Source organism: Hoplias malabaricus, chromosome 1 (genome assembly GCF_029633855.1).
Source record: "Hoplias malabaricus isolate fHopMal1 chromosome 1, fHopMal1.hap1, whole genome shotgun sequence".
Taxonomy (NCBI): Eukaryota; Metazoa; Chordata; class Actinopteri; order Characiformes; family Erythrinidae; genus Hoplias; species Hoplias malabaricus.
The window spans coordinates 63,924,861-63,938,599 of NC_089800.1; the positions used below are offsets into that span (position 1 = coordinate 63,924,861).

The 13,739-nt window shown below is 40.7% G+C and overlaps 1 protein-coding gene across 4 annotated transcripts in view; it reads left to right on the forward strand.

Moving 5' to 3' along the window:
* esrrga (estrogen-related receptor gamma a) overlaps window positions 1-13,739 on the forward strand; it is a 161,256-nt gene that overhangs the window by 377 nt on the left and 147,140 nt on the right. The gene's annotated exons all lie outside the window — the stretch shown is intronic.

The window sequence follows — 13,739 nt, forward strand, 5'->3', positions numbered from 1 at the left end:
AACCCATATCTTTTTACATGTTGTTTTTAATTTCTGTTAGAGGAGGTAAATAAACAGACAATAACAAGGCTTCGCATTTCCACTAGAAAACTGCAGTGTTCCAAAGACGGTTTTAAATGGGTGTATTCAGAGAGACCGTTTTCTTCTGTCATAATGAACCTAAGGAACCAATAATGTCATCTTGCTGGGCAGACTTTCAAGCTGCAGGCCAGCTTTGGAGTGGTAAGTGGAGATTAATTACAGGAATTAATTACATATTGTTGCTTTAATTGAAGCACTTTACTTAAAATGATAATCTAAAAGTAACTCCAAAAAACAAACAAACAAACAAAAAAACCCAACAACACTGGACTACCAACATTAATAGTCAGCCATAGGGATGTGTGGTATTCACATTTTCATACCATCATACCGTCTCAAAATATTAATACAGTAAATGGTACTGCCCTGGTCATGGGTTGGGGGTGGGGGCCACCGTCTAGCTGCATGAGCCCCATATCTGTGAACACAAAATCAAAAACATAAAAAACATATAAAATGTCTACAAATGTTGTATAATATTTACTTGTGCCAAATATATACATTTTAACAGAAGATTTATATGATATATATAGTACTAAATTATATAAAAAATATAGTACTAAATTAACTAAATGGCCCTGTTATGCAGTAACGGAAAAATATTTACCTGAAACTAGCTAAGCATTAGGAAAATGCACACTAAAGCCAATATTTACACCCTTATTTTTAAGTGTAGAAATTCTTTAAAATACCACATTATGAGCCACCTTTCAGCAGATTTTAAGAATTTACTTGGTTTATCCTGGAATCTTAAGGTTGGCTTTTAAAATGTGTAACCAACTTTAGGAATGTGGACCAGGACGTTTAACCAATGGAAAGAAAATGGAGGGAGGAAATTTTCCATTTAAGCAAGGAAAGTAAAATCTAGTTTATGTTAAATAAAGGGATGTAAACTGCATTTACAATTGGGTTTACAATCTACTGCTAGCTGCATGAAATGAGCAAGAGTTGCTAGAAAATTTGTTGCATGGCACTACTAGCAGCTCTGAGTTATTGCAGGTTCCGTTTGCTACAGAATTGCATCTGTTGTCTTTATTCCCCTCCATTTTCTGATTCTGCATTTCCCAGTGCAACCAGCTTGGTACTGATACCTGGTATTGAAGTAGTGTCATGTCCAGCAATATGATGCATTAATATTACATATATTTGATGAAATAATACAAAATCAATTTGCTTTCTAGCCCCGAATTAAACCTTACATCGGGGCTCCCATGTTTGCAAAAGGTTTAATACAGAAACTCTGTGTCAGAATAACTGCTATTTCATAATGTGAAGAAATATCACAGGGCATAAAGGAATTGTCTTTAAGTAAGATTTTCACTATTGATGAGCTTATGTTTCCCTTAGTAGTTTGGAATACATTAGTGCATGCACCGGTCAACAATGAATTTAATTTCTCCTCTGTTCATATTTAGTCTCTTACGGCACTTTTCCACTGCTTTGGACCTACACAACTTGAATCGACTTGGCTTTGCTCTGATAACAGTCAGTTATGGTTCCAACTGCGTGGAGTAGGTACTAAATCAAGATGTGTAAACCCTACAGTGCACATATTGGCCAGATTACTGTGGAGCTGTATTCAGTCAAAAAATACCAACAAAATAAATTAACAAATGAATACACAATTAGTAAACTAGGTTTACTGCCGTTGTTGTTGTGGTTTTGAAAGCCTGCGGTTCCCGTTAGAAATGAGGATTTGTGACGTCACCAGCTCCATTTGACTGAGCTGTGCGAGTAGAAATGCGACAAGCTAAACGTGAGTCGAGCCGATCCAACTCAGTTGGAAAAAGCACCATTATTTCCCTTTTTGTGTGTAATATCGTGGTGTAGTAGCTACTGCTTTGTGATTGGGTAGCACCACTCACTTTCGCCCTTTAATTTTTAATTTTAGACCAAATATATTCAAATGAGAATAACAGAGTAGTATGTTCTTCAGCTCCTGTGCTTGTAGATGCTGGATATTCTGGGACGTTCCACTGATCACAGCACACTGATTTAGGGCTTATGATGATTAAAAACCTTATTTTTATTTTATTTTTTTATAAGTATGGATAGAGGCAACACTGCCATATGTAAAAAAAAATGTTTGGGATAGAACTGGAAGATCATGGATTAAGTGGTGGACATATGGTTTTTCTACTTTAAACTGAATGGGAAACGCCTCTGAGTCTGTTCCTCTGACCCGAGACCCTGCTTAATATTCACCAGCCCAAAAGAATAAAACAAACCAGAGAAAGCGTAAATGATGAGGGTCCTGTGGTCAAGCGCACTTAATAACTCTCCACTTTACTTCAGGCTTTCAAGCTTTTTTAATGGCTAAGAAATGCTCCCATTGTTGGTGTCCACAACCCGTGATTCTAATTTTTAAAAATACTTACTAAATGTGAGCTGTCATTTAGGAGCAGTTCTGTATCTGGGTTTTTATTATTTATATATTTGTCTTTAAATAAGGAGTCCAAAAGGTGGGACACATAATGGTTAATGTTCTTTTTTGTAAGGGCTTTAATATACATCAGTGTTTTCTTAGTTGATTTGCATTGTATTAACATGTAAAATAGAAAGATTTACACAGATATAAGCTCAGAAACCAGTTATATTTTCATAAATATATTTCAGCATCTATTTAGTGTAAAATCATCTTAGAAGTGTATAAACTAGAATAAACATCTGATTAATATCCTTTCATTTTAGAAGCATACACTGCCTTTTTGACTTTATTGTGTGTATTCAAAGCATTAATAAATAAACACATACAGTTTTGTTTGTTAAACTAAAAACTAACTTTCAAAATGAAGCAAATGCTTTAGACTTTTCTTTTGAAATTTCTGGAATGTAAGAGAGAGCTTCCTCATCCCATCATCCTAAAACGAATTGATACCTTTGACGGATGTGTAAAGACAGCGATATTAAATGGACAAAGTGTGGATCGGGTTTCAGGTGATAAAGGTTTTGTGGTGCGAGAGCACTTTCACCAGCCACCTAATGGAACACACACACACACACACACACTCACACACACATACCTTTATCCATAGGTTGGCAAATTCATTTAAGCTCTAGTAAGACACAAACACACATACAAACACTACAGAATTCAAACTTAGAAGCGCACACAATTTATCTGTTAATGTCTTATAAGTCATAGTAGTCACTTAACCTCTACTATGGCACATATACACTCATCATAGAAATACACATACATAAAAAACATGTCACAGACTTGCGCGTGTGCGCACACACACACTTGCATGCACACATCAGTGTGAAGTGTGAAACACCTACTCAGCAAATCCCACCAGATTAGCTTTTAGAGAGACTTATCAACCTTAGGTCTCTCTCTCTCTAGGTCTCACCCCACACTGACCCCAGTTACCAATTAGCGTCCTCTAGTGCACCCCTCGCCAACACACACACACATACCTACCTCTCACTGGTGCTTTAGCTAAATGTCTTGGTGGAAGACTCTATGAACAGGTTAATATCTGAGACCTCAGGTCTCTCATTGACCGGATAAAGGTGAAGGTTTTAGTCCCAAGACTAAAGGCTGTACTTGCAGCTCTCTCAAACCTGTGGTAGCAATTAACTTGTTAAATTTACTCAAGTATATGTACTTCAGTATGTACTGATGGGTTTGTACTTTTCTAAATATAAATAAGTGTTCATGTATACTCTGTGGGGACTCCGTTTTTCCAACATGTTTTGAGTAGAAGTCAGGAGTTATTTTCCACTCTTCTGGGAAGGTTTTACTATATGGTGAAATGGGGTGTGTGATATGATGATATCAGATCGTGAAGGATAAGAATTTGTCCGTGATACACCATCACAGGGACATTATTGGATCGTGCTAATGCACATTCAGTCCACTGCAGTTCTTATAAGTTACTTACTTACAACATACTGTGTACATATTACACATCAGTCGAATGGGCAGAGTCTCGGGACACCGATAATGTAAGTCAGTACTCTAAAATGTTTGACTAGTGACATCAAACCAAAATAATTGATGTTTGTGTAAAGAGTACTTGCAAAAAGAAAAAATACAGCAGTTCAAAATGAAAGTACAACAAATAAAAGAATAATTAAAAAATATTCCCCGTGGATCTCTGCTATGGCCGTGTAGCTTGGGCTCTCAGCTTTACCGACACATTACTCAAGTCTGTAGACCAATCAGGGGCGATGCTCAACCAAGGAGACAGGGATGCAACCGTGCTTCGGCACCTAACAGACACGGACCACGCGGGACGAGGAAGAGTTTTTTATTGCAACAGCAATCACAATAAACAACAATCAAAACAACAAATACGTTTTTAAAGCTTAGATGCCTTTCACTCTGCCCTTTTCCTACTCAGACCATTTAAACACAGGAGGGGGAGGGAGGTTGGCCTTAAAGGGAAAGAGTACTGTGTTAGAAAGAAGACTAAATGTCAGAATAAATCTAGGTGAGTCAGAACTTTTTTCTGTTTCTTGAGGGTAAAAAGCCATTTGGAGAGGGGCATGACATTAGTTTGTCAAGGAAGTTAAGATGTAAAAAGTTGCTATTAAGCTTAGATAATACAATTTGTTTTGCAGTAAAATTAATCATTTTCCTAATGGAGATGTTGGGCTCTTTGAAGATTCCAAAGGAAGATTCATTTCAATATCTCTAAAAATCCTGATAATGTATTTTTATTTTATCGCCCACCCCTACAGTGAAAATTGCTGCGAAGGTTTCGCGGCCATGAAAACATTAGTGAGATGTTGGATAGTTAATTCTGGATCACAAATTATCCCAATAATTCTGGGGCTTTTTAAACACATCTCGCCTGCTTTTAAAATTAAACATATTGCCCCAGAGCAGTCTATTTCATGTCTTGTTTTTCTATAGAGTTTATGCAAACCGCTTGTGCAACTGAATGCCAGTGTCTATTCAGACTTAACTGAATTCACTAGTTATAAATGGTGTCTAAAAACTTAGACATATACCGCAATTCCTCTCTTTAGGAGTCTGTTGTACACAGAGCTCAGATCTGATTACAGCTGTTCAATCCATTCTCTCGGTCTCTGGAGTAAGCACAGAGTCATGATTGAAAGCCTGTGAAGGTAAAGCCTCAAGTGGTGTGTGTGTGTGTGTGTGAGAGAGAGAGACTCTGACACTAACGCAATAGTTTGTGTCTGACACCTGCCCTTGATTTTCTGTCTGTGCGCTTTAGGTTATTTGCCCCAAACCCCCCCCCCCCCCCCCCCCAACTCCCACACATACACACAACTGCAATTCTGCAAACACACACACACTTTTGCCATCACACTAACACAGACACACATATTTCTACAGACACACACACAAACAGACATTGTGAAACAGTGGAACTGGGTTCTCTGGAGCAGCCCTCCATCCAGTACATCTAGTCGGATTGGTGTTTGAGCACCAGAACTAATCGTCCAGCATCAGCACCTGACCTCACTAATGATTATACAGCTGAATACCCTCAAATCATTTCAGAAATATTTCAGTATCTAGTGTAATGCCTTCCTAGCAGAACACAGACTGACACTGCAGTAAAGAGGAAGAGCATCTTTATTACGGTAATACCCTTCATTTCAGAAGAAATATTGATGAGTTTGTGTGCACAAACTTTTGGCTACATAGTGTATCAGGCTGTATAATTATAATAAGCAAAACAAGTGGAGTAAACAATTTAAAGACTGGAGCTGTGTCTGTTTTTACTGTGTGTTATCTCGAGGGATCTTAGTGCGAGACATGGAGGAATTAGAAAAAAGGGCAGCATTTTGGGCTGTACCTCTTACTCTCCCCGTGTCTCCCTCCTTCTTTCCTTCATTCTCCTCCTCCTTCCTGTTTTCCCTTGCTCTTTTTTGTTTTGCTCATTTGGTCTTTCACTCACAATTTACACTCACTATTTAGCCCCCCCCCCTTCTGTTTTTGGCATCTTTGTGTCTATGTGATGCGCATGTGTGTGTGTGTGTGTGTGTGTGTGTGCGCATGTGTGTGTGTGTGTGTGTGTGTGTGTGTGCGCATGTGTGTGTGTGTGTGTGCGCATGTGTGTGCACGCACTATGTGCTTTGGGGAACAGGAGAATATCTGTTTTGAGGACAACAGCAGGGGGCTAATGAAAAGGCTTTGTTGATTTTAAAGAATTACCAGCCACTGTAGCCAAAATAAATATAATCAGCTTTTTGGATTAGTTGTCACAGACGATTTTACCTACTGACGGTGATTAAATACCCGGGCCGACCAGTTCTTTCTCTCGCTCGCTCTCTTTTTTTCTCATTCGCTCTTGCTTTCACACTCTCTCTCACTCTTTCTCTCTCTCTCTCTCTAGTGACCCATCTCTCTCACTCAACAAAACGCCAGTAAACAGCAGTAAATAAAGAGTGAGAGCATTAGTTATCTGAAACGAGCAGCGACACCCTTTATAATGTTGGGTAGAACTTCAAAGCAGTTTTGCTGCAGCTGAGTGTGACTTCTGCTCGTGTGTGCAGTGCGCTGGCATTGAGCACTGGGTGTTCAGGCCTAATGAGACGTGTGCCTGCAGTTTTTTGGAGCAGATTTACTTTTTGGAGCTCTGTGAAATTGATCTAATGCCTTTTGCATTGAGACTGAATTACAGTACACTAAAAACATCAGGTCTGTGACTTTAAAGGGGAAGTCCACCGATTTACACAAACAAAGTGATGGAAAGTGTCTCTAGATAAACTTACAGTCAATATTGTGGACAGTGTTAGTGGTGGTGAATGGAAACGTCCTTCTCTGAAAAGTTATTACATTAACTAGTAGTAAATATGTGTCTGATGTGTTACCCTAGTTTTAAAGCAGTTTGTAGAAAGTTTCAGAGAGTGATGGTGCTCCATTCAATAAATGGAATGCTCTGAAGCAGCTGGACAAAATACTCAGGTAACATTGCCCAATGCCAAGAGTTGACCACAGGGATAGAAACCTTCCGAGCATTTGGCTTTTGAAGAATGGAACAGATTTCTCTGTATTGATAGATCTGTATTCATTATCTGTCCAATAATACCTTTGGGGTTCTTGGAGTGGTGGTCCACAACTAATGACCTCACTAATATTTATGCATTTGAAAAACATTAAATCCTCACAGGGGCGGCACGGTGGCGCAGCAGGTAGTGTCGCAGTCACACAGCTCCAGGGGCTTGGAGGTTGTGGGTTCTATTCCCGCTCCGGGTGACTGTCTGTGAAGAGTTGGTGTGTTCTCCCCGTGTCCGCGTGGGTTTACTCCGGGTGCTCCGGTTTCCTCCCACAGTCCAAAAACACACGTTGCAGGTGGATTGGCGACTCGAAAGTGTCCGTAGGTGTGAGTGAATGTGTGTGTGTCTGTGTTGTCCTGTGAAGGACTGGCGTCCCCTCCAGGGTGTGTTCCCGCCTTGCGCCCAATGATTCCAGGTAGGCTCTGGACCCCCCGCGACCCTAAATTGGATAAGCGGTTACAGATAATGGATGGATGGATAAATCCTCACAGCAATATTCCAACATCAAATGTAAACCTTTTCAGAAAGAAGAACAAACTCCCTTTTTATTGTGACTTCATTTTATAATAGTTTTATGGCATGGGAGATGATTTCAACTGATAAGAGATGAATATCTGGAGCATACAGGGATTACATGTCGCATTTTATTCACCTTGTTGGCAGATTTCTTGCACATTCGTCACTTTGGCAAATAAAATAAACTCTGCATTCACACATACAGTGCAGACTTCCCCAGTTCCTGTTTCTCCGCTCCCCCCCCCCCACCTCTTTCTCTACCTCTATCTCTCTCTCTCTCTCCTCTGGATTTGAGAGGTTTTTTGACAGCCAGCCCCGGTTCGCATTTGCACTCGCAACGTGAAGCAAAACGCCTCTTCAAAGTGTGCGTCTCGTTTGCGTCTCGAGGAGACGGAGCCGAGGCTCAGAAGCCGAGATCTGAGCGGAGGAGAACAATGGGCCTCCCCTGACAAACAGTTAAAGAAGCCTTAAGACTCCAGTTTAGATCTGTGATGTCACGCTGAATACAAATGAAGGAGCTGTCACTCTCCATTTGGGCTGAAGATCTTTTTGATGTTTCTCTTCTGAGGGCCATGGCTACGATGGGAAACAGGTTCCAAACCAAGCCCCGCCCCTTTCTGTACCTTGGCCTTGTGTCTCCAACAGTCGTGTGGAGATAAAATAAAAAAATAAAGAAAGGAAGGAGCTCCCAGTTCCTCGGAGGTTCTCTCCCTGCTGGAGTGTGTGCGTTTGTGTGTGAAAGAGTGAAACAGACTGAGTGTCTATCTGAATTATTTCTGACTTTAAGAATTAAAGTGCTTAGCTTGCTTTAAAAAGTAAAAGGTTTCAGCAATGGAACAGGATCATCGCTTTCTGTTATTATTGGTGCTTCACATACAGTCCCAGTTTATTCGGGATTGAGGTAAAACGAATAACCATCTACAGTGTCTATAACCTCCATAGAAAAGCACAAGGAGTTAGTGTACATAGGCCTAAACTCACCAAGGCAAAGTGTCTGCAGTACAGGTACACTCTCAGTCTGTTTCAAGGGTAAATATTCAGCATCTTAGTGAGGGAACATAAAAGTACCATGTTCTATATTCATTTAGGATTAAACTTTTTTTTGTTGTTGATTTAATATGCCCAATTTTCATCTCCAAGGATTATATTATGTTCTTTTTATTTTACACAGTTCTGTAATGAAATATTACAATTATTCACCTCTCCTGGAGAAGAGATTGTAATATAGCTTTAGGGAACACCAATAGACTTTAAAACCAATGTTGTACCTTTAAAGGTGTCTACCTTTATTGAACAATAATGTACCTCTACCGTACCTTTTTTTCTGAGTGTACCTTTGGGATAAGTTGGGGTCCAGAACTAATAGTCTGATATCAATACTTGACCTAAATTATGGCTCATAGCAACGTTCCAACAGTAAAGCTTTCCTGTTGCAGGGGAAAGTAGTTGAAATTAACATTTGGTTCAGTCACAAAGTGCAGATGTTTTGTGGTTTTGTGTTCTATGCAAAGGAGTGTGTTGCAGGGAATGATTTGTGAGTGTATTGGACATTAGTTTTCTCACTGCAGTGTCAAGGGAACTCTCAGACTAAGGAGTCACTGGATTAACGTGTAAGCCCTGAGAGACAAGACTTACAGTGCCAATGGAGAAAAACTGTTCTCTTTCTCTATGTTTCGCTCTCTCTCTCTCTCTCTCTCTCTCTCTCTCTCTCTCTCTCCCTCCCTCTCTCTCCCCCCATCAAGTGGAAATCTGGTTTCCATTTAAGTGGTTTCCATTGAGTGGGAAATGGTTTTCAATAGAAAACTGGTTTCCTTAGACCTCTAGATCTGTGCACTTCTTTATAAAAGCTAGCAGTGTCAATCAGTTTGAACAGTTTTATCACTGTATGAAATGCTAGTTCTTCCTTGCAGTTTTGGGAGGGAGATACAAAAATAAATAAAGGTGTAGTGTGATATGCATGACCAACTGGCTCGAGGAAACCATTTTGTTTTTATTTTAATAAAATTTCTGTGCAGATTGTTTAATTAGAATCTCTTAATTAGCAAAGAGAGCTTTAGCAATGGATGTAAAGAAGGTTGGATGCTATAATGGAGAAAATCAAGGCTCACGGTGTGTGTGTGTGTGTGTGTGTGTGTGAGAGAGAGAGAGAGAGAGAGAGAGAGAGAGAGAGAAAACACAAAGAGGAGGGGGTGAGTTAATTATGAGATTTAATACATATTTTTATGGAAGTATATTGTAATCTACCTTCTGAACTCAACAGTAGTGACACTGTGTTTACCTCAATGATTAGTTTGCTTTAAAAAAAAGTTAAACTTAACACGTTAATGTGTAACTGTTGACAGCACTAATATAACCTGTATTTCTGTTTGTTTTTTTTATTATTTTTCAAAATGTACAGATAATTGAGTTATAGAAACTGTATTAATTGTGTGTAACATATAATAATCAAATTAACATTTTATCAATATTTTAATGATCAAATCTTAGTTTTTAAAGGAGCACCAGATGTGCTTGAAAGTGCTCTGGAACAGCATTCTTGAAGATCTACCGCAGTGTTTCCCAAACACAGCTCATACTCTGCAGTTCTGTAGTTTTCTCTGCTCCACACACCTGACCCAGCACACCTGGGGCTCGTTAATTACTTAATGAGTTGAATCAGGTGTGTTAGATAAGAGGAAACACAGAAATCTGCAGAGTGTTTTCCCTAGACTGGGAACAGAAAAGCTCCACCAATCAGATCTTTCTATAGTCAGTACTGATAAGTAAACAGGAGATTATATTATTTTATAGCACTAGATTTTGCTGTGAGGTTTGGATGGCATTCAATCGCGAAAACATTTGTGAAGTCAGGTTTCAATGTTGGAAAATTAGTTTTGCATCTCAGACACCAGTCCAGCTCATGTCAAATGTACTAGATGCAGCTTCGTCACTCCAGAGATCCCAGTTCTACTACTCCACAACACAATACAAACCCATGCCCTCTTGTAACCCCCTTTGCCCACACTTGGCATTGAGCATAAGCTAGGGGCAACTGCTCCAGAGCATCCTCTTTTGTGGAGATTAATGAAGCTCAACATCGGTGTTCACAACTTGTGCAGATTAAAGGAGCTGAATTTACTCGTTATGCATGATGTCTACAAATATTTGGACACTGAAGTTTTCTCTGTACTTAATTCAGAAGTAACAGTGGAAACGTTTTAGAAAGAAGCCAAGGGGTTTTCACACCTTGGACGGTCGTGACATCTCTGGAATCTGAAAATAAGCTAAAAGTATACTTGGGACAGAAGTGTGTTTGTGTGCTTGTGTGTGTGTGAGTGTGTATGTGTGTGGGTATGCAGGTGAGGTGCCCACAGGTGAGGATTAGTGCGCCCGGCTCCGGACTCATTACCAGTGGGTTGTGGGTTCAAATCCTAATGAATATTCATTCCAGATGATAATGATGATCCCATGGTTCTCAAGCCCCCATAACCCCCACCACTAACAACACACACACACACACACTCCTCTCTCTCTCTCTCTCTCTCTCTCTCTCTCTCTCTCTCTCTCTCTGCAGTGTACCTCCCCCTCCCCCTCTTGCTCAGGTTGATAAAACACTTGCCAAGCGCTCATCCCCTAAGAAATTATTAATTATCTGGTTAATGTGCACCAGGCTGTGAGTGGGCTGATTAATCACCAATAAGGGGGAAGCATGCTGGAGGGGGGGCTCTATTTTCTTTCTCTAAGTAACTCTTCCTCCCTCTTATTACACCCCCACCCCCCTCACCCCTTTCATACACACACACACACACACATGCACACCAGCTTTTATCTCATAGGTTTTTTCCCTCTGAAATTTCTGAACTAAGTGATTATAATGTTGAAGTTTTTGGCTTGTGGACCACAGCCATGCAGTAACACTACTGTGTTACTATCACTGTTATTGTGTGTTATACTGGTACGAGTGAATCAGACACAACAGTGTTGCTGGAGTTTTCAGACCCCTCAGTGTCATTGCTGGATTTAGTCCACCAAACAAAAAAACATCCAGCCAACAGCATCCTGTGGACAGTGTCCAGTGACCAGTCATAAAGGACTAGAGGACTACTAACACAACTGTGCAGCAACAGATGAGCTACTCTCTCTGACTAGATCTACAAGGTGGACAAACACGGTGATCCACGTGAAAACAACTAGCACTAGATTTCAGATTTCCACATATGAATATATAATGATTATGTTGTATTAGAAATATATATTGCACTACTAAGATCTAGATTCAGTAATTTCATGACTTGTGTAGTTCAGTACATGGGCAGTTTGGAGTGGTTTGGGATTAACCTCTGTGTTTTATGTTTGGTGGTTTTTGGCATCTCTCTTAAAGTGGTAACAAGTATAATGCATGGATAATAGCTCCTTTCATATGTGAACTTCTTAGAAACTCCAGAGAAACTTAACAGTATCAGGTCCGGAGATGTCCCGGAGTGGTCCTTTCACAAATGCAGTGCACAGCAGGAGGTTCCCTGTGTCAGACACATGTGGAGCGGTGCCTGTGCTGCGTGTGCAGGAGAAAATCCAGCTCTGTTCTCACATGCACTGACACTGACTTTACCCAGAGTCTCTGGGGGCAATAAAGTCAGTCTAATGTCCAGGACAAATGTTGTGGGTGTTCGTGTTCATGCATACAGCTCCTCTAGGTAAACTCCCGAAAAATTCTAGGTTACCGTGCATGTGTGAAATGGACTTATGACAGGCTTAAGCTGGCTGTCTGGTTAGGGTTAGGGAGAACTAGCTAAATGGCTAAGTAGTTTCTGCCGAAAATCGGTCAAAGTTGATTGTACAGAAGAGCAAAACATCTGTGTTGGTCATGGTATAGTTTTAACTGAAATGACACTCACCTTACATATGTGTTTTCTAATTTGTCCACAATGAAGAAGGTTTGTGTCAGGAGAATTTGTCCAGAATTGTTTAATTGGGCAGTGGGGCGGCATGGTGACACAGCAGGTAGTGTCATTGTCACACAGCTCCAGGGACCTGCTCCGGGTGACTGTCTGTGAGGAGTTTGGTGTGTTCTCCCTGTGTCCGCATGGGTTTCCTCCAGGTGCAAAACACACTGGCGACTCAGAAATGTCCATGTGTTTGTGTGTGTAAGTGAATGTGTGAATGTGTGTCACCCTGTGAAGGACTGGTGCCCCCTCCAGGATGTATTCCTTAGGCTCGTGTGCAGCTGCTCCAGAGCGTAATGCTTGTTTTTGTACTGGGATTATACACTGTGAATTACGTGAATATGCCCACAAATATTTGGATATACAGAATCTGTATGTATTTGTCTCCACATGACACTGGGCCCTGCACCATGTTGTGAGAAGGAAAGCTGTTGTAAATAATACAGATGTGTGTGATGGATTGGTGTTATATGTTGTGTTGTGAGTTTGTGCTTACTCTTCGCCTTCTCTCAGTCTCACTCGGGTTTATCACTGCTTTACTCAGGTTTGGGTCAATAGACTTTCTGCTTACTCCGTGTCCCCTGGTGCCAGGCATTCTCTGTGGCTTTAATGTGGCTCGAAAGTGTCTAAATCAGTCTAAAGTCTGATATAGTGACCTGTGCTGTTCTCCTGTAATGGAGCTGTGCTGCTTTTCTGTGTATAATCTCTGGACATTTTTCTGTTCAGCCTACATTTCAGGGTTTCTGTCGCAAATAGTCCTTCTCTTTTCTTGCTGAAATCAGTTGGCTGTTTGGGTTTGTTTTGCACTCTGTGTGTGTGTGTGTGTGTGTGTGTGTTTGTGTGTGTGAATAGAAAACACTGCTGTGTGAAGCCATTGATCTCTCACTGTATCTTCCAGAGAGAGCGACCTCTTACCCCCAGCTGGGATTAAACATTTAATAGCGTATTACAGCATTTAGCCCTAGTTCCAGCCACCATAGGCTTAAGTCTCTCTTTTTCACAGTCATCTCTTTCTCAGCCCCCACCCCCTCTCTCCCTCTGTCCAATCTGTGAAATTGGGAAGGAATGGAAGAAATTGCATTGTAAACGAAATCCCCAACATCCAGCAGAACATGTTCTTGCGCTCTCTCTCTCTCTCTCTCTCTCTCTCTCTCTCTCTCTCTCTGGATAAGAGGGATGGTCTGGGACAGGAAGTGGGGTTTGCCCCTCACTCGTCCAAATCCCTAACAAACCCCACAA